The sequence below is a fragment of the Rhipicephalus sanguineus genome, chromosome 8 (assembly GCF_013339695.2).
Source record: "Rhipicephalus sanguineus isolate Rsan-2018 chromosome 8, BIME_Rsan_1.4, whole genome shotgun sequence".
In the NCBI taxonomy this organism is placed as follows: Eukaryota; Metazoa; Arthropoda; class Arachnida; order Ixodida; family Ixodidae; genus Rhipicephalus; species Rhipicephalus sanguineus.
Window position 1 is genome coordinate 170,135,307 of NC_051183.1, and position 27,239 is coordinate 170,162,545.

The following is a 27,239-nucleotide window of genomic DNA, read 5'->3' on the forward strand; positions in this document are numbered from 1 at the left end:
TGTGTGCACATTGTGAGCTTAACAGGCAAGTCGACAACACTGGCGTTTAAAGGGCCACTCATGGTCTGACGTAACGTCAGCACTCACGTTAAAGAACATGCGTCCGTATTATGGAAACAAAATGCACTTTACGCTGCGATGATGTGAATATCATACGTAACATTCGTTAGCCTATTCATCCGGGGTCGAGCTACGCTGGAATATAGCTTGCTGAATCATAGGATTAGAAATGTAATGTTTGTTATAAAAGCGGAGCCAACAATGGCACCACAGACGTTAACCTGACATGACGCCAGTATCATAGGAGTACATATGTAGTGTTTAATACTTATTTATAAAATTAGATAGCCAGCACCACAACCACAATTGAGGTTGCACCGACCTCACGCCTGCATAGGGTGTTTCTACAAAGCAGTTTCCATACCTGGCGTAGCTCTGTGGTAGAATGCCTGACTGCCACGAAGAATGCTTGGGTTCGATTCCTGCTGGGATCGTAATTTTTATTCCTTGCATACGTGAAGCCAACGCTGCCGATGTCGGTTTTTCTTAACGCTCTCACATTTAAATTACCAATGTCTGTTTCGCTGTTCCAGGGTAGATACCAACTGTCAATCACCCGTGGCGCATACCTGTACGGGTATGTGCCACACCTGTCTGGAGGAAAGCGTTTGATGACGTACGCGACAAGATTTTTCATGTTATTTATGTTATGCCCAGAGAGTCATATCCGTCAAATCCTGTTAGCTTCCCATGCCAATTTTGGTCTACACCATTTAAGGAGGCGATCACGAGAGCACCCAGACGTAGGCGGCTAGATAGATAGATAGATAGACAGATAGGATCGCTCAAAGTGCCTAGGGTTCGCTAAAAATGCTTCGCATTTATTACTTGACTGCCATGCCGAATATCTGGGCTTGAATCCGGCTTTAACCATGATTTGCAATCCCTCCGTCCCTCTCATTTTATCCTTAGCGGCCACACTGCCGGCGTCTGCCCCAGATTTTCTGCAACACAAGCACTATACCGCGATCGCATAAAGATTTTGAAGTCTGATATCGCCCTTCCTGATTTGATACAAGCTGTGAATCACCTTTGGCTCATACCCGCATTCCGTGGGTCGTGGTATACGGGTACGTGCCACACGTGGCTGAAGGAAAGGGTTTCATGACGTACGCGACAAGTATCTCAAGCTATTCACATAATTACCTGTTCTTCGTTCCCATCATAAGTTAATGCCCCCCCCAGAAAATTTCGGTGTGTGTGAAGTTACGGTGACGGCCTCGAGAGCACCCAGAAGTAGGCGGCTAGATAGATAGATAGATAGATAGATAGATAGATAGATAGATAGATAGATAGATAGATAGATAGATAGATAGATAGATAGATAGATAGATAGAAACGGTCAAAGAGCCTTAGTTCGCTAAGGAATGCTTCGCATTTAAATATTAGAAGGACGCTTGAGCATCGCCTGCAAGAGTTGAACACGACAGCATAATCGGGCCCAGTGCGCAGCGCCTGCAAGCAGGGGCGTAGCCAGGGGGGGGTGTTGGGGGGTTCACCCCCCCCCCCCGAAATTTTTCAGTTTTGCTTGCGTATATATACACGCGCACATACAAACGCACGCACGAACATACATAAAGTGTGGTTGAACCCCCCCCCCCCAAAAAAAAAAAAAAAATTCTGGCTACGCCCCTGCCTTCAAGCATGCCGCAGGGATAGGAACGCGCTTGTGTGCGTCACATTGGCTGCTTCAAACTATCTTAGAATGTCTACTGCAAGTATAGTTACGAAGTGCCACTGCACCATAATTGTTCCCTTTGCAAATTGTCGAAGTGCCCTCTATGCGCCCACAAAGTGCCAAGCGCATGCGCAGCTGCACACTTTGTAATGGGTGGGTAGCTTTAAAGCACCCACTGGTTTTGCAATTCACATGTTTTGACGCCTTGTGCGATTCTACGATACTGCCACGCAATATTACATGCGTCAAGGAGACTGCTCCCACAAAATGGCATTCTTGTAGCGTTTACTTGCGTAGCGATTTCAAGCACTGCCGTAGCTCTGTGATAGAACACCACCCTCAGACGCAGAAGGCATGGGTTCGCTTGTCACATGGAACGAAGTTTTCTTACATTTGTTTCGCTCACGGACTGCGCGAATGTTTTCCTGACAGCTAACGACGCCGACACCATAATTTCTGCGAAAGGAGTTCTTTAATGCTATGGGGTTGAAAAAGAACACCCCGAGAAGCTGTCGTGTTTGCACAAGGTTGGGGTTTATCTTTTAGCTTTAATAAAGGAGGATCGCGCTAACGTATTGATCTTAACCATTTCGCTATGAGCCACACCGGTCAGCTAAAAATACAAGAGCTCTGACTCACATCGCTTAGCCTCAGGGCTCAGTAAAAATAGTCGGTAAAATTTACATGCTCAAACACAGAAACAAAATTATTATCAACAACAAACCGCTGTCGTAATTGTGGCATCGCTCATCTGGCATTTAAACCTGACTTTTATAGGAATTAATATAATTAGAGAATATAGTGCTCGCGTGCACAAATGCTGGAAATATGCCGAACGTCGTATTAATAAGTAACGGGGCACTCTAGCGTCCTGATATTAAAACGAAAAAAAAAACATTCCGAGCTTTCTGATAGGAAGTTTTTATTTCATTTCATTCATTTATTTAAAGACAAGGAGGAGGGTGCTGAAGGCTTGTGTTTTACATACCGTAAATTTTCAGTCACAGCGAGACAGGGTATAGTTTAATACATTTAGGCAGGTAGAATCTCATACATTACGCAAAGTACATCAGACTCAACGTATCCTTTAACTTCTAGGTCTTGCAGGCGCAATAGAGCATTGCAAATAACTTCTGAATTCTTTGAATTCGTTGGCTTGTCGTATTCGACTACTTTCAAGAACACCTCAGTTTCATTTGACGACGGATGCATGAAAGTGATCTTGATGTGGAGAGAGAATGGCCATCGAACATATGCATTCATCACTCCCTTACATAGCTGTAAGCACATTTTCAAAGATACAGATCCCATATGTTCCTGCAGATATATCCCTGGGATGATGCGATAGCCGCATAGGTATATGGAATCACCGCAATATTTGACACAACCAAGTGACATCGCTTGTTCTTTAAGTGCCTTGACTCCTTGCACATAAAACTTGTAGCTTTTAAAATTCAGAGTGTTGGGTCCAAGCGGGTGATTTTCTGTCCCATCCAATGCCCTCCGGCCACATTCTCTCTTGCTGGCCTTTGATTCGGCACTCAAGTCGATGTGTGTTTTGCACTTTTGAACGATGATCTCCGTTGCACGCTCCAGTGCCTTACCAATAATACCCTCGAAAGCGCTTACGGATTGCGACACTTTTTCCATTTTTTCGTCGTCTCTGTCAAGGCGTCGCCTAAATTCTGCGCTACTCTGTTCCAGCTTCTCGAGACACTGCCTCGATGCGTCAGCTGCTGCTACTTTCACATCTTCGCCTAAAGCTCCTATGCGTTGCGACACTTCATCAAGTTTCACACTACTTGCAGTCAAGTCTTCTTTGACTTCTGTAACCAAGGCCATCCTGGCTTTGTTAGCTTCACGCGTTTGGTTCTCGGTCGTCTCTATGATCGTCTCCTTTAGACCATTCACAATGTGCGACAATTCGTTTAGTCTATCACTGTGGGTGTTGTGGTCTCGTACAAGCTGATCAAGGCCAATTCTCATTTCTCCCACTCGTTCTTCGAATATCGCCTCCAATGCGCTTACCATAGCTTCCTGAACGGAGTCATTTGATGGTTCCAGACGTTGGGCCTGCTTTGGCAATACATACGCGAGGCAGTTCCTTCTCCGATGCTCACACATATTCCGGCACAGGACGAACGCTGAGCATTTGGGACAACGCGTCGAGTGATGGATGCAATCTTCATCGAAGTGCTTGAGCATGTCTGAGGCGTTCATGATCGCATCGCAGCCGTTCTTCTCGTTCCAGCACTTTACCTGCAAACAAGGATACATATTCTATCAGCACTGAATAGCTTCGAAAGTATCCGAGAATTACATCAAATGTGCAGTTACTCGTCTTACTATACCAAAGAAATTTCAATTTTATTTATCTTCTCTTGAATCTCGACTATTCAACCTAAATAACGGAAATCGTAGTCGAGAACGCAATAGTTTGGGGCCAAACGGCTATTATATAATCGAAGAAATAAAAATTCTGAAGGGCTTTTATGAAAGTTCCCCTGCGCCGACTTCAGAGAAATTTCTAACATTTCAGAGGAAATCCAAGGTAAGCAGTTTTAAAAAGCCGTACTGTATTTAGGACGCTGTTTCGAGCAAAACTTTAGAAGGCACTTGAGCTCCGCCATCAAACGTCGAACGCGATGGCTTAATCGGGCCCCGTTCGCATCGCCTTCCCAATGGCTAGCCAAGCTTCGCTCCTTGGTGGACACCTCAACCGCGCCACGAGGATAGCAACGTGTGTAGGCATAAGTGTCCTAGAATGCCTGCTGCAGGTAAAGTTGTGAAGTGCTATGACCTAATTTATCTATCGGCAAAGTATGGAAATAGTCAATAGGCGTCCTTTTTTTCTGTCTTTTGTTCTTACTTTTGATGCCCACCCCTCATGTAATGTCCCCGGGACCCTTGAGGTATCAATAAATAAATAAATAAATAAATAAATAAATGAATAAGGCAATACGTGCACCTACGCAGCTCACGCTTTGTTGATGCTGTTGCTTTCGATAATTATTAACTATGCCTCACCGCGTTGTGATGGGTGGACCTCTGAATCACCACCTGTCAGGAATTTGTGGGTAATCTTTCTAAGATACCCGCAGTATCCGTTTGGAGGGTACGGGTACAAAACGGACTCACCCCACGTGCACGTATGTGGTTCAAGTGTGACCGGCAATAGGTCCACGCCTTATCGAACGCGCGCTAGAGGCAAGAGCCGGGAGCCAGCGTACATACAAAACAAATGTCCAGTTTATTACAACATAAAAGCACACGAGACAAACAAAAATACGCCGACTACGTGCGAGAAACCTCACTACCTCTACGCGACACACAACGCGTACCACGTGGTGACCAACACCTCAAAAAACACAGAACTACCGACCCGCTCGAACATCGAACATTACACGCGACATTATGCATGGGATGTAACACGCGCTAACATGTAAACAACTCGCGGGATCAAATCCCAGCCGCGACGGCCGCATTTTCGATGGAAAATTCGTGAGGCCTGTGTACTTCGACTCAGGCTCACGTTAAAGAACCCCTGTTGCTTGAAATTTCTGGAGCCCTCCACTACGGCGTCTCTCATCATCATACCGTGGTTTTGGGACGTTAAATTCCAACAATTATTGTACTAGCATGTGAACAACAAAAACAACTCGCGACGAATAAACAAACAATGCACGTAACACGAATAAGAAAGTATCGACGAGAGGAGAGCCGTAGAACGCGGCTCTTATCTGGCGTGGGTGCCTCGTCGAAGGTCCGCGCTGGTGGGCTCCGGGCTGCTGCTTCGCTGTCTTACGCCACTGGCCGAGGTTGAGCAGGTGCTCAAGTTACACGCCGCTGCCGAAGACTGCCCGAACTCGAGCCGCGGCATTGACTACGAATTCGGGATGCCGGCCACCGTTTTGCCTGACCTCAAACACCACGTCCACACGCTTCCACCGTCCAAGGAACTCTGTCCCCCACTGCCGCACCTTCCCCGCTCCCTCTCTCCCTCGTCATCTGCCTGTCGTCAGTCACGGAAGCGGCCTTCTGGTACACAGAAAAGTGGTAGTTTATTCCCCCACCAGCGGGCGCTCAATGATGGGGTCCAGTTCATCTACCACCGTTCAGCCCAGTGCGCGCATTTTGTGACACCCACTTTATGCGTAATTCTAATGGTGTGGCGCCTTTTACGATCCTGCGCTTCTGCCACGCAATAGTACATACGCTAGCGCTACTTCTCCCACTGTATGACGATTTTTTTCTGAAAAGTTTCAAGCGTGTCGTGGCTCTCTGGTAGAACATATTCTTGCCACGCACAATGTCAGGGTTCGATTCCGCCTTAGACCCGTGACTTTTATTATTATTTCTAGCAATGTCATTTTTCGCCCACATCCAACGACGCCGACACCACGATTTGTGCGAAGCAAGCTTTGAAAATACCGCTTTGAAACTGCGAAATAAGGGCAAGTAAAAATTCGAAGCTACGCTCCGAAAACAGGTAAGGCATTACATGACAGTGCGGCATAGTTTCCTGAGCGTTAGAGTTTCAAGGAAAAGGGGAATAAAGGCGACAGCACAAAACGCATAATAAGTAAAGGCACATTGAACAATATTTTAAAAAATTACAAAGCCATCGAAATTCAACTTGGAAGACGAGGCTGTTCCTAGTAAAGGGAGTTCATTTCGCATATTTTCTAACAGTTAGCTGTTTTGTGGTGGAATATGCGCGAGGGGCGACTGCATGCTAGCCCGCGCGGAGGTGGGCGTCCAAGGCCATGTCGTAAAGCTTGCCAACGGGGAAAGCAGGGGAAGCACTTTCCGGTACTGCTCTTTCCTTTTGTCAACCTCTCCTTTAAATCCCAGTTTCCCCATCCACAAAGGCTCCGACACGTGCCCCGCCCGGGAGTATTCATCGGTGTCCGCGCCGTTTGTACTGGTTCAAGGGACCATAGTCGTAGCGGAGAGGGTTCAGAGACGCGGACGATGGCTCGCTTGGTCAGCACGCCTTTTTCTAGCGAGTTATACCCTATTTGCACGGTCTTGGTAACCTCAGTTTGACAAACCTCAGTTAACCGGAGTGATCTATAGTTGCTGCCAGCTGCAGTTGGCCCGTGTTACACGGGAAAAGCTGTCCTTCGTTTTCAGCTGTGCAGCAGGTCAAGTGAAGCTCAGCGTGACGAATAAAATATATATAAATTAGCTGCTTATCATCAATATACTGGCCAAAATTATGTTATTCCTTTAAAATAAATACTCCGTGTTTGCATCTGCAGTGCCCCAGTGTATTGCATCAAGTGTTTTCAAAACGTTTGGCATAGGATAAGGAAAGGTGTAGCAACTATGGGCGAACACATGGTGCGGGTGGTGTTAGAACAATCCGTTGTTCTAGCGTTGTTCTTCGACAATCCGTTGTTAGGCACGTTTATCATCAATGTGTGTAACGCGTGATTCGTTTTGCCGCACTATTTTGCGTATTAGCTTTGTTGTTGAGACAGATCAGTTGACGCGCGTTTAGGGAGATGTTTGGGCCTCGTTGGAGCTACGCTACCTTCTACCGTCAACAGCGCCGCAATTTTGTTAGCTTCCTTAACGGACGTGGTCAACGTCGGTTTCGAGCAATCACGATTAGTTGGGATAAATTCATTTAGGCTTTACGTCTAAGGGGATCTAACTATGGTTCGTGGGAACTGAGTTCCATCGTAACTGAGGTGAGCGGGCGCGTGTAACTGAGAAACTAAATGTCTCTACAGCCACACGAATGTCACATGTTCAAGTCCATAACCTGGCCGCTGACACTACAATTTGTAAAAGAAACGGAGTATATTAATTGAATTGCGCTAGTTTATGCCTGAAAGCAAGGTCCTGTCCACCAATTTCAACATTCATGCTTTCAATTGGGCTGGTAATCAAAATCTCGGAGGCAAGAGTTTTGTGCAATATCCCTTTGAACAGCGTTCACATCGGTTTCCAGGTCTTATTTTGCGAACCACTCCGATCAGCATCCCTTGTGGAGGCACGCACAGTTTTTTTTATTGCGGTAGTTTGCCCTGCTGCATCAATACACATTACACAAAATGGTGCAGTTGTGTTTCCTCCATGTGTTTCTATGGTTCGGACCGGAACGCACAGTTCGCTATAAACTACGGAACCTAAAATAGACACACGTTATATATCACTTTACAGCATACGTTAGCATGCTTCACGATTCAATAGTCGATTTCAGTGAAAGGAATATTACGTTGGCTAAATTGCTCTTAGGTTAGGCACACATTGAATAATTGCTATATAATAGTATGTGCCAAATTACACACTGGGCAACCTCGTACTGAAACATTTTTGAAACCATGATTTTGAAGAACTGTGAAAACCTAAATCGCAGCAATCGGTGTACAACACTAGTTTTAATTCATTTATACGTATTTAAGAGGAGCCCGTAAGACTGCGTTTTATCTCACTGCAAGTGCAATCAAATGTCGAAGCTTGAACTCTAGCCAAGAGCTGATAACAAGGCACGGGACAGCGAAGCTGCGACGAGCAAACGCCGGCAGTCAAGCATGTGATATGAACAGGCGGAATGCTTCATGCACTTTTTTTTTCGTCAGTTTTGACAGTGGAATTATTACGACGGCTTAGAATGCTAAGCACTGCAAATCATCCGCTGCATTGGTTCAAGTTACGTAATCTTAACACTCAGTACGATGCAGCGCCGTGGTTTAAAAATGGACTACACGTGTTAAGACTGGTGCTTAGGATAAACGAGAGCGGATGTGTTTACAAAAGTAGATAAATGAATGCTTCAGTGGCTGCGTCCTTGTCAGCATTATAGCTTATCTCACAGTGGAGGAAGCAGGCGCTACGGCAGCGGGCCTTGTTTTTCTGTTATAGGCATGAATCTTTCGGACGTGAAATAGCGCCGCCATATACAGCGCCACGGAGCCTGCTTTACCATGCTTGTCGGTTGTTTTTTCAATCCCCGAAAAAGCAGTAAAATAAATTATAACCTAAAATCAAGAGCATATCTGGGTGCTATCGAGGAGACTGATAAATTTTCACTGGCGACGCCGCATCAGCTTCACTGAACAATGCAATGACATTCCTGCAATGACATTTCCAGCCAAACTAAGAGGCCGCAGCAATAGATAAAACCAGTGCAAAGTAAAACACTAGAGTTTCTTACAATAACCTAGAGAGGTAACTGGCGCTGCGATCGTTCAACCACCATGGGAATGATGGGAAGTACAGGCTTCAGCTTGGATTACGTTAACAAGCGAGCTGTCTACGGATCTTGAGTTTCAGTTTCGTTCTTCGCGAGACGTGGGTAGGGGGGTGCGTTGCAAAGCACTCAAACAGTGCCTTTGTTCTTCAAAGAGGCTGAAGACCGCTAGATCTGTTGGTTTGCTGCGACGCTGCAGCCTTACAGGTTGTATTTGACAGTCTTTGCAAAGCATCGTGCACTCACCGCTGCGCATAGATGTAGCGTCCCATGCCAGTGCAGGAAACTGCACTGACCTCACGTTTGTTCGATAAACGCGTCTTGCCAAAACTCGTTCAAGTCCGCTGCAAAACGACAGCGAAGCTAAGTAGACGCACTGTCACGCCCCTTTGACTTGAATTCACAACAAAACGAGAGATATGTTGGGGGCCGACTACTTCTACAGACGCACCGGACATCGCAGCAGATGATACGTTAAAGGTTTCTCACTCAATACAGTACTCGTATTTCCATAATCAGATAATGCGTACTTTCGAGTGAAAAACAAGCGTGTTTCTTTCCAAATCTTGGAAAAAATAATTCATTCTTTCGTGATGCTAAATCTGGAACACATTTTCAGAGCAATGCATACCCTGGTGGTTGAATTTGTCTGGGTTTCATCTGGCGGTCACGCAAACTTTTCGCAATAACTTTTACGCACAAAATAGTGAAGTAAGTTTGAATTGGAAATTATTTCATATTACTTTGTTTTGCACTGGGCAAACAAGCGCCGCGAATCTCAAGAACCTAATCCATCCGAAGCGGATCCGAAGCCTGTACTTCTCATCATCCCATGGTGGTTAAAGCGCCGCTCAAGGAGTCCGCATAGACACTAGCGCCATATTCCCCTCTAGGTAGCATAGTATGTAACTCTATGATAAACACGGACAAGATGCACACGGGATTATCGCTGTTCTGTGTACATCTTTTCTGTGTTTAGTTTGCGCTGTTTTGAACTGTGTTTACGTACCAAGTGGCTCACAAACACACGTTTTCAAGGCCGTAGAGCATTTTGGGACAATGAGAGCTGAAAGTTCACCGACATAGTATTTAAAAATTGGGGGACGCTTAAGCTTCGCCTTTAAGAGTTGAATGCCATAGCGATATTCTGTTCCTAGTGCGCAGTTCGAACACTACGAGTGTTTAACAGAATGCGCGCACTAAGGCGTGTGCCTTATGTAATGGGTAGCACGCTTTAAACCAGGGGCAATTATGCGCGAGAAACTTTTTCGAAGTTGCGATGCACCCACTGCGCAGTAATGTGTGTGCCTTTTGTAATGGGTGGCTGTCTTTAAACCACAAAGTCGTTATGATATTGACATGGTGTGACGCCCGATGGCAATGTACGCTTGTACCACGCAATATTACTGCGATATTACATCTCGTACTGTGACACTTGTATACAAGACGCGTATTTTTGGGAAGCATGAAAGTTACTTTCAGTGCAGCTCCAAGCAGAGGCGTGGCTGTGTGGTAGAACACCTGCTTGGCACGCAGACGGCCTGGGTTCGATTCTCACTCCGACCTAACATTTTTATTATTTATTTTATTTGCAGCTTTTTCGATTTTTCGGTCACGGACATGATGATGATTTTTCGCTCACAACCAACGGTGCCGACGCCGACGGCGGAATTTCAGCGATACGAGCTCTTTAACGCTATCGCGTTAAAAGTATTAGAAATTACACACTCGTCGAATGAGCAGCTCTATTTCTTTGTATAGAACTTCTGTAACATGCAAGATGCATGCGCACAAGGAGAAGAAACAGAGGTGCGGAAAAATCGGACAATAAATTTGTCAGAAATGTGTACAAAACAGGACCAAAAAGGTGCATTCTTTCTTTTGGTCATGGATGGAAGCGAAGACATTACAGGAGGATGCAACCCGGTAATAATAATATCTGAGGTTTTACAAGCCGAAACCATGATATGATTATCAGACACGCCGTAGTGGGGGGCTCAGAAATGGCGCCCACCTCGTGTTCCTTAACGGGCACTGACATCGCATAGTACACGGTCCTCTAGCATTTCCCCTTCATCGAAAATGCTAACACCGCGACCAGGATCGAACCCGCAACCTTCGGGTCAACAGCGGATTACCGTAACCGCTAGACTACCGTGGAGGACGAAGACGGAACCCGTATAGGCAGTGAAATGCTTTAGGTATGCTAACTTTTGTGTGGCGTCAAACTGCTCATAAGCTGCTATGTTATATTTGCTTTAAATGAGCTTTAGGAAACCATTATGCTAACATGAATATTTCAACTAGTTTGCTTCTTTGTAAAGCCTAACGAATAAATTACCATGATATCCCATTTATTACTTCTATTTCATGCCTCCAATACTGCAGCCACAATGTCTAAACCGCTGTGGTAGCTAAATATTATAGTCGGTGACAAGCCAAGAATAAAAAGTAAACTGTACCGCTGTCCATTTGTATTATGCGCGTCCAACTACGGCCGCTCTTTACCATGACGTAACGGGTAAGACGAAATAATGAAAAATGCAACATGGCGCCGTTCGCGACAAGAGGCGAGCTACCGCTAGGGACCGTACTACCGCTGCACCGAGGCCGAGATCCGTCAGTTCGTATTTCCTGTGGTGTTTGTTTCTTCCAAAAGAACCTATTTCCTACCGTTATCCGCACGTACCGAGCATCATCCTCGCCGGTCGTCATTCGATGCAGTAGAAGCTTGTGACTGTGCCGCGTTTGAAGTGCGCCGAAGCGGCATCAGCTCGCAGTGTTTTACAACGCTTTTGCGCGTTCCGTCGTTTCGGCAGCGTCAAGTTGCAACACGGCGTGTGTTCCCTCCATCGTTCGGATACACCTATCGCCTGAGGGTCACCACATCGGCATGTGTCGTCGCGTTCATTCGTGAGCAGTGAGGTGAAAGTGAGTCGAAATGTGCGCGTCTGTGTACGATTTACCGCCCGTGAAAGCCATGGCGTTAGCGTTTCCACATGTGCGCGCGTGTGTGTGTTACTTGGAGCTCGCAACGTGGGCAACTGACGTATGTGCGCACGGAGCGTGAGAGAAAGAAAGCGACCAACATAGCCCGTTACCGCAACAGAATGCGAAAGTAAACAAACCAGGTGTGGACAATATGCAGTGGTGTGTGCATTATAAGGTAATTGTGGTCATCTGATGCGTGTGTGATTATGTGACGTGTGCCTATTGGCGCAGTAGCGTCGTCTTAACGGAATTCAGTTCCACCAGCCCATAATGATGTGCTAGGTTGAAGTGCCCGTCGCGTAAGTCTCACGCTCGATGCACGAACGCCTTGCAATGTTAAACGCCGTGCGAGGTAATCGTTATGTACAAGCCGTGAAATGATGCGCTCGCTGTGACACATCGATTTCATGGATCGTGATCGTAACTGAAGTAACACCGCTAAAACTATTATTGTGAAAACTATTATTACCTATCATTTAACTATTATTAGTGAAAAAAAAGCTTTTGTTTTTAATAGCGTTGCATCATACTTTCACGATATCATATTTGGAATTCTTGTTTTTGTCTACCGTGCGTTTTTTTTTTGCATTTGGCGTGTATTGTGTGCATGTAATACGCAGTGATAATTTGTTTATATTAAACTGTTGAAGCTTATAGGGCATAGACCCCCCCTTTGTTTAAGCGCTTATCCCTAGCTACTTCTGAAGCCTCACCCCCTCTCTATGCTTCACGAACAAATGAAGGGGGGGGGGGCGGAGAGGTGGGGCTTGACAGTGTACGAAATGGGTGTACTTACTGATTGTGTCCACCGATATTATCTGTATAGACATCTGTGTGTTTTCCTTTTTTTTTTTCGAAGATGCGCGTGTTTTTTCTATGTCCGAGTGTATATGTGTGGTCTTTTGGCTGCTGATTTTTTTCAGTTGTACATTTTTTATTATTATTTTTACTGGCTCTACCTGCGCGGAGGACGATTCTATAAAAGCGCATCGAAGCCTCGTAAATTTTGCCTTGATAAAGATCGGTCTCCGATCGAAACGTTGACAAATAAACTGTCTTTTGAGAAGCGTGTATCTTTTTCCTATTTGCCTTACGGCAACCGATGACAACCTCTTTGTTATATATATATATATATATATATATATATATATATATATATATCTATATACTTTCGCACAGGCACACACATATATAGAATGCAGGAGCCCCTTTTCTAACAAAAGTGGGCCCCCCTGCTGTAATGCCCACTGGAGCGACGCAGGTATGTAATAAACAAAAGATAAATTAATTAAAAACTTGAACGTTAAAGGGCTTGAGGCAGGGGCGTAGCCAGAAATTTTTTTCGGGGGGGGGTCAACCATACTTTATTTACGTTCGTGCGTGCGTTTGTATGTGGGCGTGTATATATACGCATGCAAAACTGAAAATTTTCGGGGGGGGGTTGAACCCCCAACCCCCCTTGCTACGCCCCTGGCTTAAGGGGTAATGGCAGTGCCAGTGCAAGTTGTCGAAGCGGAAAGAATCCCACGTAAAGCTTTTAGTCAATGCCAATTTAGCCGCGTACATGTCCATGGCGTGAACGTAAAGGCGACGCATGCAATGGCCCCCACAGTTAAACGCCATGTGTGCTACACGCTTTTATTTCGTTGAAACAGGACTTCAAATGAAGCCTTGGCGTTTTCCTCAAACACTATGACAAGCACGGCGACTAGAGACGCAAATGCGGTATTTACGGCAACACAAGAGTCGAAATTCACAAAGGCAATATCACACCAATTCGCCATACTTCTCCTTTCACAGTTGCCATAGTTACAGCAGACAGTGAAGAAAGCTGGCGGCGTAAGTTTCGCAAAAAAAATACAAACGACCTTATATGTGAATAATGTCCCTGTTTTGTTTTGTGAAACTGTAAAATAACGATTCCTTTATTTTAAGTTTCATGTTAAATCTGGCATTTTTGTTTTAATACCATAATAGGTACGGCTCAGAAACATCACCTTTGAGATGTACATTACTTCTTCGTATAGACTCCGAGATGAACGCGGCGGGGGGTGCGATTTAAACAACACATGCATTGTTATGCTGACGCTGAACTCCGTGCCTTCACAATTTATTTTATCTAGCTTTGCTTACTTTATTTCAATATCAGTGCAGTATTGCAAAATAAGGTTTATATGCGTTAAAATTATTGCCCTTGTTTAGGAACAACTTCCTGTGTAACGCGGAGGCGTGCAAAATATGAGCAACGCGGCCTCGTGGGCGGAGCTTATATTTATTCTTAGGCTGTCACCGACTATAGTATGCCTTAAGGAACTCGTCTATGTTACATTCCTTTAAAGTTGAATAAGCCTACCTTCTGTGCATAATATAGAAACGCGAGCCATCTTGCACTTAAATAGTTGACCTTTACCTTGCGCCTGAGCAGATTTTCCAAAGGGAACATTCTCCAATCAGCGTCTTCTTCGCGAAACTGGAGACCGTCGAGTGGACATTCGTAGGCCTCGTCCACCAAGCACTGCTCGTAGCACTTTCTGCACAGCACGTGTCGACAGGGCAGAAATATGCTCTTATTGGGCAGCAACCCACACACGTCGCATATTCTGTGTGCTGGAATGGGATCGACGAAGTGCAGAGGTTTCCAGTCTAGTTCCTGTGAAAACCCGAACAGCGTGTACCGCTCGAGTTGAATAGCCATGAGGCGCAGCAGATACGCCCACCCGCAGCCGTCTCTGAAACCTAAGTTGACACTGTACTTCTCAAAGTGCAAGCGCCGTCCACGCACCGTTCACGCGCCTGTTGCCAAGGCTACTATCAATCTGACAATGCTACGTCCACTTCGCAATCCTTCCTGCTACCGTTAGCTGAGCTGCTGGAGGGAAACAGTCTACAGATCCGGCTATCAGAATGTGTCGGGAACATCTGCAATAGCTTTATCACCTCTTTAAGCCCTTTCCGTGGACTCCTTATCAGAATGTGTGGGCAACAGCTGAAATGGCTTTGTCACCTCTTTAAGCCCTTCCGTGGACTCCTTATGTATGTAGTCACATCCGATGCAAAGCACTACTGAAACTAGAGAATGCCGGGCACTCTCTTTGGGGGAGTACTGTCTTGTCCCATATTTAACTCTATTTTCCAGAGTAAACCACCTCTTCTTGAGCAGAGCATAGTAATGCCCCCCGACAGGAATATAGTCAACCTCAACAGAGCAGCATAACTCTTGCCGAAACAGTGTAGCGGGATGCCTCCCACCTCCCCCCCCAAAAGGAGTCATAATTCGGGTCATAATTGGCCTTTGAAATTGCCTTTGACAATTGTCAGCATGAGCAGATCGTAGTGATGTCTAAAAAATAGCTCTACGACAAAACAACAAAAAAAAAGAACGAGAGAGCGAGATTCGAACCCACGAACTGTTAACGCATCTAAACATACCCCTCCGACACACTGCCGCTACACCACACTGGTAAAAATGAAATGCTCTCTTCTGTTCATATTATAAATAATGTCGGTGATCTGTCGACTCATTTTCTTGTTTAGTGTGTCCGTACATGCGCCAAACAAAAGGGAGTTCATTTGTTTGGTTCGTGCTTCCCGGAATCAAAACATCAACCCGGCACGTTTTGCGGCAAACAAGATTTGCGTAACCGAAGATATGTGCAGCGCTCGCATTGACTCCCTAAACGGTTAGTCATTTCTGTGTAGAAAACATCGTCCTTCTGAACTGCAACAGCTTTCATCACCCCTTGGACATATTCTCGGTCATTCTTGTTTACGTTCCGCGACTACAGCCGTAATAGTTCACCGCAGCCGTAGCGACCACCAGGCTTAGCATACGTTCGTAGCGAAAACCTGAATATTGAAATACGAAGTATTTAATAACCGTTCGAATGTTGCTCTCATCATGACCCACTTAATGAAGTCATAATCGCTTGTTTGACTAGTCAAATCCGAAGCTAAAAACGCAGATATTAGGCGTTCTTAGGTCCTTCTAGTGCGCAGAAAAGCACTGGAAGCGCTGTTTTTGTTTTGCTTGCTTCTCGAACCACAATAAAACAAGTACAGTACTCTATACTGCATATATATGTGCTTTAGAATGAGTGGTGATCACTCATTCTAGTGGTCATCATCAGCAAGAGTTGAACACGACAGCATAATCGGGACCACTGCGCATCGCCTTCAAGCATACCGCAGGGAAAGGAACGCGCATGTGTGCGTGATATTGGCTGCTTCAAACTATCCTAGAATGAATACTGCAAGCATAGTTACGAAGTGCCCACTGCACCATAATTGTTCCCTTTGCAAATTGTCGAAGTGCCCCCTATGCGCCCATAAAGTGCCAAGCGCATGCGCAGCTGCACACTTCGTAATGGGTGGGTAGCTTTAAAGCACCCACTCGTTGCGCAATTCACATGTTTTGACGCCTTGTGTGATTCTACGATTCTGCACGCAATATTACATGCGTCAAGGAGACTTCTCCCCCAAAATGGCATTCTTGTAGCGTTTACTTGCATAGCTATTTCAAGCACTGCCCTGAGACGCCACCACCCTGAGACGCAGAAGGTATGGGTGCGCTTGTCACATGAAACGAAGTTTTCTTACATATGTTTCGCTCACGGACTACGCCAATGTTTTGCTCACAGCTAACGACGCCGTCACCAACGCCCGCACCATTTTTCTGCGAAAGGCGTTTTTAACGCTATCGTGTTGAAAAAGAACATCCCGAGAAGCTGCCGTGTTTACACAAGGTTGGGGCTTATCTTTAAGCTTTAATAAAGGAGGATCGCGCTAACGTATTGAGCTTAACCATTTCGCTATGAGCTACACCCGTCAGCTAAAAACACAAGCGCTCTGACTCACAGTGCTTAGCCTCAGGGCTCAGTAAAAGTAGTCGATAAAATTTACATGCTGAAATGCGGAAACAATATTATTATCAACAACGAAACGCTGTCGTAATTGTGGCATCGCTCATCTGGCATTTAAAACTGACTTTTATAGGAATTAATACGAATTAGAGAATATAGTGCTCGCGTGCACAAACAAATGATGGAAATGTGTCGTCGTATTATAAGTAACGGCGCACACTAACGTCCTCATAATTAGACGAAAAAAAATATTCCGAGCTTTCTGATAGGAAGATTTTATTTCATTTCATTCATTTATTTAAAGAGAAGGAAGACGGTGCTGAAGTCTCGTGTTTTACAATCCGTAAATGTTCAGTCACAGAAAGACATGTTATACTTAATACATCTAAGGCAGAATCTCATACTTTACGCAAAGTACATCAGACTCAACGTATCCTTTAACTTCAAGGTCCTTGAGGCTCAATAGAGCATTGCAAATAACTTCTGAATTCCTTGAATTTGTTGGCTTTTTATAATAGTCGACTACTTTCAAGAACACCTCAGTTTCATTTGACGACGGATGCACGAAAGTGATCTTGGTGTGGAGAGAGAATGGCCATGGAAGATATGGATGCATCACTCCCTCACGTAGCTGGAAGCACATTTTCAAAGATACAGATCCCATGTATTTCTGCAGATATATCCCTGGGATGACGCGAAAGCCGCGTAGGTATATGGGATCACCGCAATATTTGACGCAACCAAGTGACATCGCTTGTTCTTGAAGTGATTTGACACTTTGCACATAAAACCTGTAGCTTTTAAAATTCATTATGTTGGGTCCAAGTGGATGATTTTCTATCCCATCCAATGCCCTCCGGCCACATTCTGTCTCGCTGGCCCTTGATCCGGCACTCAGGTCGATGTGTGTTTTGCACTTTTGAACGATTGTCTCCGTTGCACGCTCCAGTGCCTTACCAATAATACCCTCGAAAGCGCTTACGGATTGTGACACTTTTTCCATTTTTTCGTCGTCTCTGTCAAGGCGTCGCCTAAATTCCGCGCTACTCTGTTCCAGCTTCTCGAGACACTGCCTCGATGCGTCAGCTGCTGCTACTTTCACATCTTCGCCTAAAGCTCCTATGCGTTGCGACACTTCATCAAGTTTCACACTACTTGCAGTCAAGTCTTCTTTGACTTCTGTAACCAAGGCCATCCTGGCTTTGTTAGCTTCACGCGTTTGGTTCTCGGTCGTCTCTATGATCGTCTCCTTTAGACCATTCACAACGTGCGACAATTCGTTTAGTCTATCACTATGGGTGTTGTGGTCTCGTACAAGCTGATCAAGGCCAGTTCTCATTTCTCCCACTCGTTCTTCCAATATCGCCTCCAATGCGCTTACCATAGCTTCCTGAACGGAGTCATTTGATGGTTCCAGACGTTGGGCCTGCTTTGGCAATACATACGCGAGGCAGTTCCTTCTCCGATGCTCACACATATTCCGGCACAGGACGAACGCTGAGCATTTGGGACAACGCGTCGAGTGATGGATGCAGTCTTCATCGAAGTGCTTGAGCATGTCTGAGGCGTTCATGATCGCATCGCAGCCGTTCTTCTCGTTCCAGCACTTTACCTGCAAACAAGGATACATATTCTATCAGCACTGAATAGCTTCGAAAGTATCCAAGAATTACATCAAATGTGCAGTTACTCGTCTTACTATACCAAAGAAATTTCAATTTTATTTATCTTCTCTTGAATCTCGACTATTCAACCTAAATAACGGAAATCGTAGTCGAGAACGCAATAGTTTGGAGCCAAACGGCTATTATATAATCGAAGAAATAAAAATTCTGAAGGGCTTTTATGAAAGTTCCCCTGCGCCGACTTCAGAGAAATTTCTAACATTTCAGAGGAAATCCAAGGTAAGCAGTTTTAAAAAGCCGTACTGTATTTAGGACGCTGGCTTAATCGCGCCCCGTTCGCATCGCCTTCCCAATGGCTAGCCAAGCTTCGCTCCTTGGTGGACACCTCAACCGCGCCACGAGGATAGCCACGTGTGTACGCATAAGTGTCCTAGAATGCCTGCTGCAGGTAAAGTTGTGAAGTGCTATGACCTAATTATCTATCGGCAAAGTATCGAAATAGTCAATAGGCGTCCTTTTTTTTCTGTCTTTTGTTCTTACTTTTGATGCCCACCCCTCATGTAATGTCCCCGGGACTCTTGAGGTATCAATAAATAAATAAATAAATAAATAAATAAATAATAAATAAATAAATAAATAAATAAATAAATAAGGCAATACGTGCACCTACGCAGCTCACGCTTTGTTGATGCTGTTGCTTTCGATAATTATTAACTATGCCTCACCGCGTTGTGATGGGTGGACCTCTGAATCACCACCTGTCAGGAATTTGTGGGTAATCTTTCTAAGATACCCGCAGTATCCGTTTGGAGGGTACGGGTACACAACGGACTCACCCCACGTGCACGTGTGTGGTTCAAGTGTGACCGGCAATAGGTCCACGCCTTATCGAACGCGCGCTAGAGGCAAGAGCCGGGAGCCAGCGTACATACAAAACAAATGTCCAGTTTATTACAACATAAAAGCACACGAGACAAACAAAAATACGCCGACTACGTGCGAGAAACCTCACTACCTCTACGCGACACACAACGCGTACCACGTGGTGACCAACACCTCAAAAAACACAGAACTACCGACCCGCTCGAACATCGAACATTACACGCGACAGTATGCATGGGATGTAACACGCGCTAACATGTAAACAATTCGCGGGATCAAATCCCAGCCGCGACGGCCGCATTTTCGATGGAAAATGCGTGAGGCCTGTGTACTTCGACTCAGGCTCACGTTAAAGAACCCCTGTTGCTTGAAATTTCTGGAGCCCTCCACTACGGCGTCTCTCATCATCATACCGTGGTTTTGGGACGTTAAATTCCAACAATTATTATACTAGCATGTGAACAACAAAAACAACTCGCGACGAATAAACAAACAATGCACGTAACACGAATAAGAAAGTATCGACGAGAGGAGAGCCGTAGAACGCGGCTCCTATCTGGCGTGGGTGCCTCGTCGAAGGTCCGCGCTGGTGGGCTCCGGGCTGCTGCTTCGCTGTCTTACGCCACTGGCCGAGGTTGAGCAGGTGCTCAAGTTACACGCCGCTGCCGAAGACTGCCCGAACTCGAGCCGCGGCATTGACTACGAATTCGGGATGCCGGCCACCGTTTTGCCTGACCTCAAACACCACGTCCACACGCTTCCACCGTCCAAGGAACTCTGTCCCCCACTGCCGCACCTTCCCCGCTCCCTCTCTCCCTCGTCATCTGCCTGTCGTCAGTCACGGAAGCGGCCTTCTGGTACACAGAAAAGTGGTAGTTTATTCCCCCACCAGCGGGCGCTCAATGATGGGGTCCAGTTCATCTACCACCGTTCAGCCCAGTGCGCGCATTTTGTGACACCCACTTTATGCGTAATTCTAATGGTGTGGCGCCTTTTACGATCCTGCGCTTCTGCCACGCAATAGTACATACGCTAGCGCTACTTCTCCCACTGTATGACGATTTTTTTCTGAAAAGTTTCAAGCGTGTCGTGGCTCTCTGGTAGAACACATTCTTGCCACGCACAATGTCAGGGTTCGATTCCGCCTTAGACCCGTGACTTTTATTATTATTTCTAGCAATGTCATTTTTAGCCCACATCCAACGACGCCGACACCACGATTTGTGCGAAGCAAGCTTTGAAAATACCGCTTTGAAACTGCGAAATAAGGGCAAGTAAAAATTCGAAGCTACGCTCCGAAAACAGGTAAGGCATTACATGACAGTGCGGCATAGTTTCCTGAGCGTTAGAGTTTCAAGGAAAAGGGGAATAAAGGCGACAGCACAAAACGCATATTAAATGAAGGCATATTGAACAATATTTTTAAAAAATTACAAAGCCATCGAAATTCAACTTGGAAGACGAGGCTGTTCCTAGTAAAGGGAGCTCATTTCGCATATTTTCTAACAGTTAGCTCTTTTGTGGTGGAATATGCGCGAGGGGCGACTGCATGCTAGCCCGCGCGGAGGTGGGCGTCCAAGGCCATGTCGTAAAGCTTGCCAACGGGGAAAGCAGGGGAAGCACTTTCCGGTACTGCTCTTTCCTTTTGTCAACCTCTCCTTTAAATCCCAGTTTCCCCATCCACAAAGGCTCCGACACGTGCCCCGCCCGGGAGTATTCATCGGTGTCCGCGCCGTTTGTACTGGTTCAAGGGACCATAGTCGTAGCGGAGAGGGTTCAGAGACGCGGACGATGGCTCGCATGGTCAGCACGCCTTTTTCTAGCGAGTTATACCCTATTTGCACGGGCTTGGTAACCTCAGTTTGACAAACCTCAGTTAACCGGAGTGATCTATAGTTGCTGCCAGCTGCAGTTGGCCCGTGTTACACGGGAAAAGCTGTCCTTCGTTTTCAGCTGTGCAGCAGGTCAAGTGAAGCTCAGCGTGACGAATAAAATATATATAAATTAGCTGCTTATCATCAATATACTGGCCAAAATTATGTTATTCCTTTAAAATAAATACTCCGTGTTTGCATCTGCAGTGCCCCAGTGTATTGCATCAAGTGTTTTCAAAACGTTTGGCATAGGATAAGGAAAGGTGTAGCAACTATGGGCGAACACATGGTACGGGTGGTGTTAGAACAATCCGTTGTTCTAGCGTTGTTCTTCGACAATCCGTTGTTAGGCACGTTTATCATCAATGTGTGTAACGCGTGATTCGTTTTGCCGCACTATTTTGCGTATTAGCTTTGTTGTTGAGACAGATCAGTTGACGCGCGTTTAGGGAGATGTTTGGGCCTCGTTGGAGCTACGCTACCTTCTACCGTCAACAGCGCCGCAATTTTGTTAGCTTCCTTAACGGACGTGGTCAACGTCGGTTTCGAGCAATCACGATTAGTTGGGATAAATTCATTTAGGCTTTACGTCTAAGGGGATCTAACTATGGTTCGTGGGAACTGAGTTCCATCGTAACTGAGGTGAGCGGGCGCGTGTAACTGAGAAACTAAATGTCTCTACAGCCACACGAACGTCACATGTTCAAGTCCATAACCTGGCCGCTGACACTACAATTTGTAAAAGAAACGGAGTAAATTAATTGAATTGCGCTAGTTTATGCCTGAAAGCAAGGTCCTGTCCACCAATTTCAACATTCATGCTTTCAATTGGGCTGGTAATCAAAATCTCGGAGGCAAGAGTTTTGTGCAATATCCCTTTGAACAGCGTTCACATCGGTTTCCAGGTCTTATTTTGCGAACCACTCCGATCAGCATCCCTTGTGGAGGCACGCACAGTTTTTTTTATTGCGGTAGTTTGCCCTGCTGCATCAATACACATTACACAAAATGGTGCAGTTGTGTTTCCTCCACGTGTTTCTATGGTTCGGACCGGAACGCACAGTTCGCTATAAACTACGGAACGTAAAATAGACACACGTTATATATCACTTTACAGCATACGTTAGCATGCTTCACGATTCAATAGTCGATTTCAGTGAAAGGAATATTACGTTGGCTAAATTGCTCTTAGGTTAGGCACACATTGAATAATTGCTATATAATAGTATGTGCCAAATTACACACTGGGCAACCTCGTACTGAAACATTTTTGAAACCATGATTTTGAAGAACTGTGAAAACCTAAATCGCAGCAATCGGTGTACAACACTAGTTTTAATTCATTTATACGTATTTAAGAGGAGCCCGTAAGACTGCGTTTTATCTCACTGCAAGTGCAATCAAATGTCGAAGCTTGAACTCTAGCCAAGAGCTGATAACAAGGCACGGGACAGCGAAGCTGCGACGAGCAAACGCCGGCAGTCAAGCATGTGATATGAACAGGCGGAATGCTTCATGCACTTTTTTTTTCGTCAGTTTTGACAGTGGAATTATTACGACGGCTTAGAATGCTAAGCACTGCAAATCATCCGCTGCATTGGTTCAAGTTACGTAATCTTAACACTCAGTACGATGCAGCGCCGTGGTTTAAAAATGGACTACACGTGTTAAGACTGGTGCTTAGGATAAACGAGAGCGGATGTGTTTACAAAAGTAGATAAATGAATGCTTCAGTGGCTGCGTCCTTGTCAGCATTATAGCTTATCTCACAGTGGAGGAAGCAGGCGCTACGGCAGCGGGCCTTGTTTTTCTGTTATAGGCATGAATCTTTCGGACGTGAAATAGCGCCGCCATATACAGCGCCACGGAGCCTGCTTTACCATGCTTGTCGGTTGTTTTTTCAATCCCCGAAAAAGCAGTAAAATAAATTATAACCTAAAATCAAGAGCATATCTGGGTGCTATCGAGGAGACTGATAAATTTTCACTGGCGACGCCGCATCAGCTTCACTGAACAATGCAATGACATTCCTGCAATGACATTTCCAGCCAAACTAAGAGGCCGCAGCAATAGATAAAACCAGTGCAAAGTAAAACACTAGAGTTTCTTACAATAACCTAGAGAGGTAACTGGCGCTGCGATCGTTCAACCACCATGGGAATGATGGGAAGTACAGGCTTCAGCTTGGATTACGTTAACAAGCGAACTGTCTACGGATCTTGAGTTTCAGTTTCGTTCTTCGCGAGACGTGGGTAGGGGGGTGCGTTGCAAAGCACTCAAACAGTGCCTTTGTTCTTCAAAGAGGCTGAAGACCGCTAGATCTGCTGGTTTGCTGCGACGCTGCAGCCTTACAGGTTGTATTTGACAGTCTTTGCAAAGCATCGTGCACTCACCGCTGCGCATAGATGTAGCGTCCCATGCCAGTGCAGGAAACTGCACTGACCTCACGTTTGTTCGATAAACGCGTCTTGCCAAAACTCGTTCAAGTCCGCTGCAAAACGACAGCGAAGCTAAGTAGACGCACTGTCACGCCCCTTTGACTTGAATTCACAACAAAACGAGAGATATGTTGGGGGCCGACTACTTCTACAGACGCACCGGACATCGCAGCAGATGATACGTTAAAGGTTTCTCACTCACTACAGTACTCGTATTTCCATAATCAGATAATGCGTACTTTCGAGTGAAAAACAAGCGTGTTTCTTTCCAAATCTTGGAAAAAATAATTCATTCTTTCGTGATGCTAAATCTGGAACACATTTTCAGAGCAATGCATACCCTAGTGGTTGAATTTGTCTGGGTTTCATCTGGCGGTCACGCAAACTTTTCGCAATAACTTTTACGCACAAAATAGTGAAGTAAGTTTGAATTGGAAATAATTTCATATTACTTTGTTTTGCACTGGGCAAACAAGCGCCGCGAATCTCAAGAACCTAATCCATCCGAAGCGGATCCGAAGCCTGTACTTCTCATCATCCCATGGTGGTTAAAGCGCCGCTCAAGGAGTCCGCATAGACACTAGCGCCATATTCCCCTCTAGGTAGCATAGTATGAAACTCTATGATAAACACGGACAAGATGCACATAGGATTATCGCTGTCCTGTGTGCATCTTGTCTGTGTTTAGTTTGTGCTGTTTTGAACTGTGTTTACGTACCAAGTGGCTCACAAACACACGTTTTCAAGGCCGTAGAGCATTTTGGGACAATGAGAGCTGAAAGTTCACCGACATGGTATTTAAAAGTATTAGAAATTACACACTCGTCGAATGAGCAGCTCTATTTCTTTGTATAGAACTTCTGTAACATGCAAGGTGCATGCGCACAAGGAGAAGAAACAGAGGTGCGGAAAAATCGGACAATAAATTTGTCAGAAATGTGTACAAAACAGGACCAAAAAGGTGCATTCTTTCTTTTGGTCATGGATGGAAGCGAAGACATTACAGGAGGATGCAACCCGGTAATAATAATATCTGAGGTTTTACAAGCCGAAACCATGATATGATTATCAGACACGCCGTAGTGGGGGGCTCAGAAATGGCGCCCACCTCGTGTTCCTTAACGGGCACTGACATCGCATAGTACACGGTCCTCTAGCATTTCCCCTTCATCGAAAATGCTAACACCGCGACCAGGATCGAACCCGCAACCTTCGGGTCAACAGCGGATTACCGTAACCGCTAGACTACCGTGGAGGACGAAGACGGAACCCGTATAGGCAGTGAAATGCTTTAGGTATGCTAACTTTTGTGTGGCGTCAAACTGCTCATAAGCTGCTATGTTATATTTGCTTTAAATGAGCTTTAGGAAACCATTATGCTAACATGAATATTTCAACTAGTTTGCTTCTTTGTAAAGCCTAACGAATAAATTACCATGATATCCCATTTATTACTTCTATTTCATGCCTCCAATACTGCAGCCACAATGTCTAAACCGCTGTGGTAGCTAAATATTATAGTCGGTGACAAGCCAAGAATAAAAAGTAAACTGTACCGCTGTCCATTTGTATTATGCGCGTCCAACTACGGCCGCTCTTTACCATGACGTAACGGGTAAGACGAAATGATGAAAAATGCAACATGGCGCCGTTCGCGACAAGAGGCGAGCTACCGCTAGCGACCGTACTACCGCTGCACCGAGGCCGAGATCCGTCAGTTCGTATTTCCTGTGGTGTTTGTTTCTTCCAAAAGAACCTATTTCCTACTGTTATCCGCACGTACCGAGCATCATCCTCGCCGGTCGTCATTCGATGCAGTAGAAGCTTGTGACTGTGCCGCGTTTGAAGTGCGCCGAAGCGGCATCAGCTCGCAGTGTTTTACAACGCTTTTGCGCGTTCCGTCGTTTCGGCAGCGTCAAGTTGCAACACGGCGTGTGTTCCCTCCATCGTTCGGATACACCTATCGCCTGAGGGTCACCACATCGGCATGTGTCGTCGCGTTCATTCGTGAGCAGTGAGGTGAAAGTGAGTCGAAATGTGCGCGTCTGTGTACGATTTACCGCCCGTGAAAGCCATGGCGTTAGCGTTTCCACATGTGCGCGCGTGTGTGTGTTACTTGGAGCTCGCAACGTGGGCAACTGACGTATGTGCGCACGGAGCGTGAGAGAAAGAAAGCGACCAACATAGCCCGTTACCGCAACAGAATGCGAAAGTAAACAAACCAGGTGTGGACAATATGCAGTGGTGTGTGCATTATAAGGTAATTGTGGTCATCTGATGCGTGTGTGATTATGTGACGTGTGCCTATTGGCGCAGTAGCGTCGTCTTAACGGAATTCAGTTCCATCATAATGATGTGCTAGGTTGTAGTGCCCGTCGCGTCTCACGCTCGATGCACGAACGCCTTGCAATGAGAAACGCCGTGCGAGGTAATCGTTATGTACAAGCCGTGAAATGATGCGCTCGCTGTGACACATCGATTTCATGGATCGTGATCGTAACTGAAGTAACACCGCTAAAACTATTATTGTGAAAACTATTATTACCTATTATTTAACTATTATTAGTGAAAAAAAAGCTTTTGTTTTTAATAGCGTTGCATCATACTTTCACGATATCATATTTGGAATTCTTGTTTTTGTCTACCGTGCGTTTTTTTTTTTTGCATTTGGCGTGTATTGTGTGCATGTAATACGCAGTGATAATTTGTTTATATTAAACTGTTGAAGCTTATAGGGCATAGACCCCCCCTTTGTTTAAGCGCTTATCCCTAGCTACTTCTGAAGCCTCACCCCCTCTCTATGCTTCACGAACAAATGAAGGGGGGGGGGGGGCGGAGAGGTGGGGCTTGACAGTGTACGAAACGGGTGTACTTACTGATTGTGTCCACCGATATTATCTGTATAGACATCTGTGTGTTTTCCTTTTTTTTTTTCGAAGATGCGCGTGTTTTTTCTATGTCCGAGTGTATATGTGTGGTCTTTTGGCTGCTGATTTTTTTCAGTTGTACATTTTTTATTATTATTTTTACTCGCTCTACCTGCGCGGAGGACGATTCTATAAAAGCGCATCGAAGCCTCGTAAATTTTGCCTTGATAAAGATCGGTCTCCGATCGAAACGTTGACAAATAAACTGTCTTTTGAGAAGCGTGTATCTTTTTCCTATTTGCCTTACGGCAACCGATGACAACCTCTTTGCAATATATATATATATATATATATATATATATATATATATATATATATATATATATATATATATATATATATATATATATATATATACTTTCGCACAGGCACACACATATATAGAATGCAGGAGCCCCTTTTCTAACAAAAGTGGGCCCCCCTGCTGTAATGCCCACTGGAGCGACGCAGGTATGTAATAAAGAAAAGATAAATTAATTAAAAACTTGAACGTTAAAGGGCTTAAGGCAGGGGCGTAGCCAGAAATGTTTTTTTGGGGGGGGTTCAACCATACTTTATTTACGTTCGTGCGTGCGTTTGTATGTGGGCGTGTATATATACGCATGCAAAACTGAAAATTTTCGGGGGGTTGGGTTGAACCCCCAACCCCCCTTGCTACGCCCCTGGCTTAAGGGGTAATGGCAGTGCCAGTGCAAGTTGTC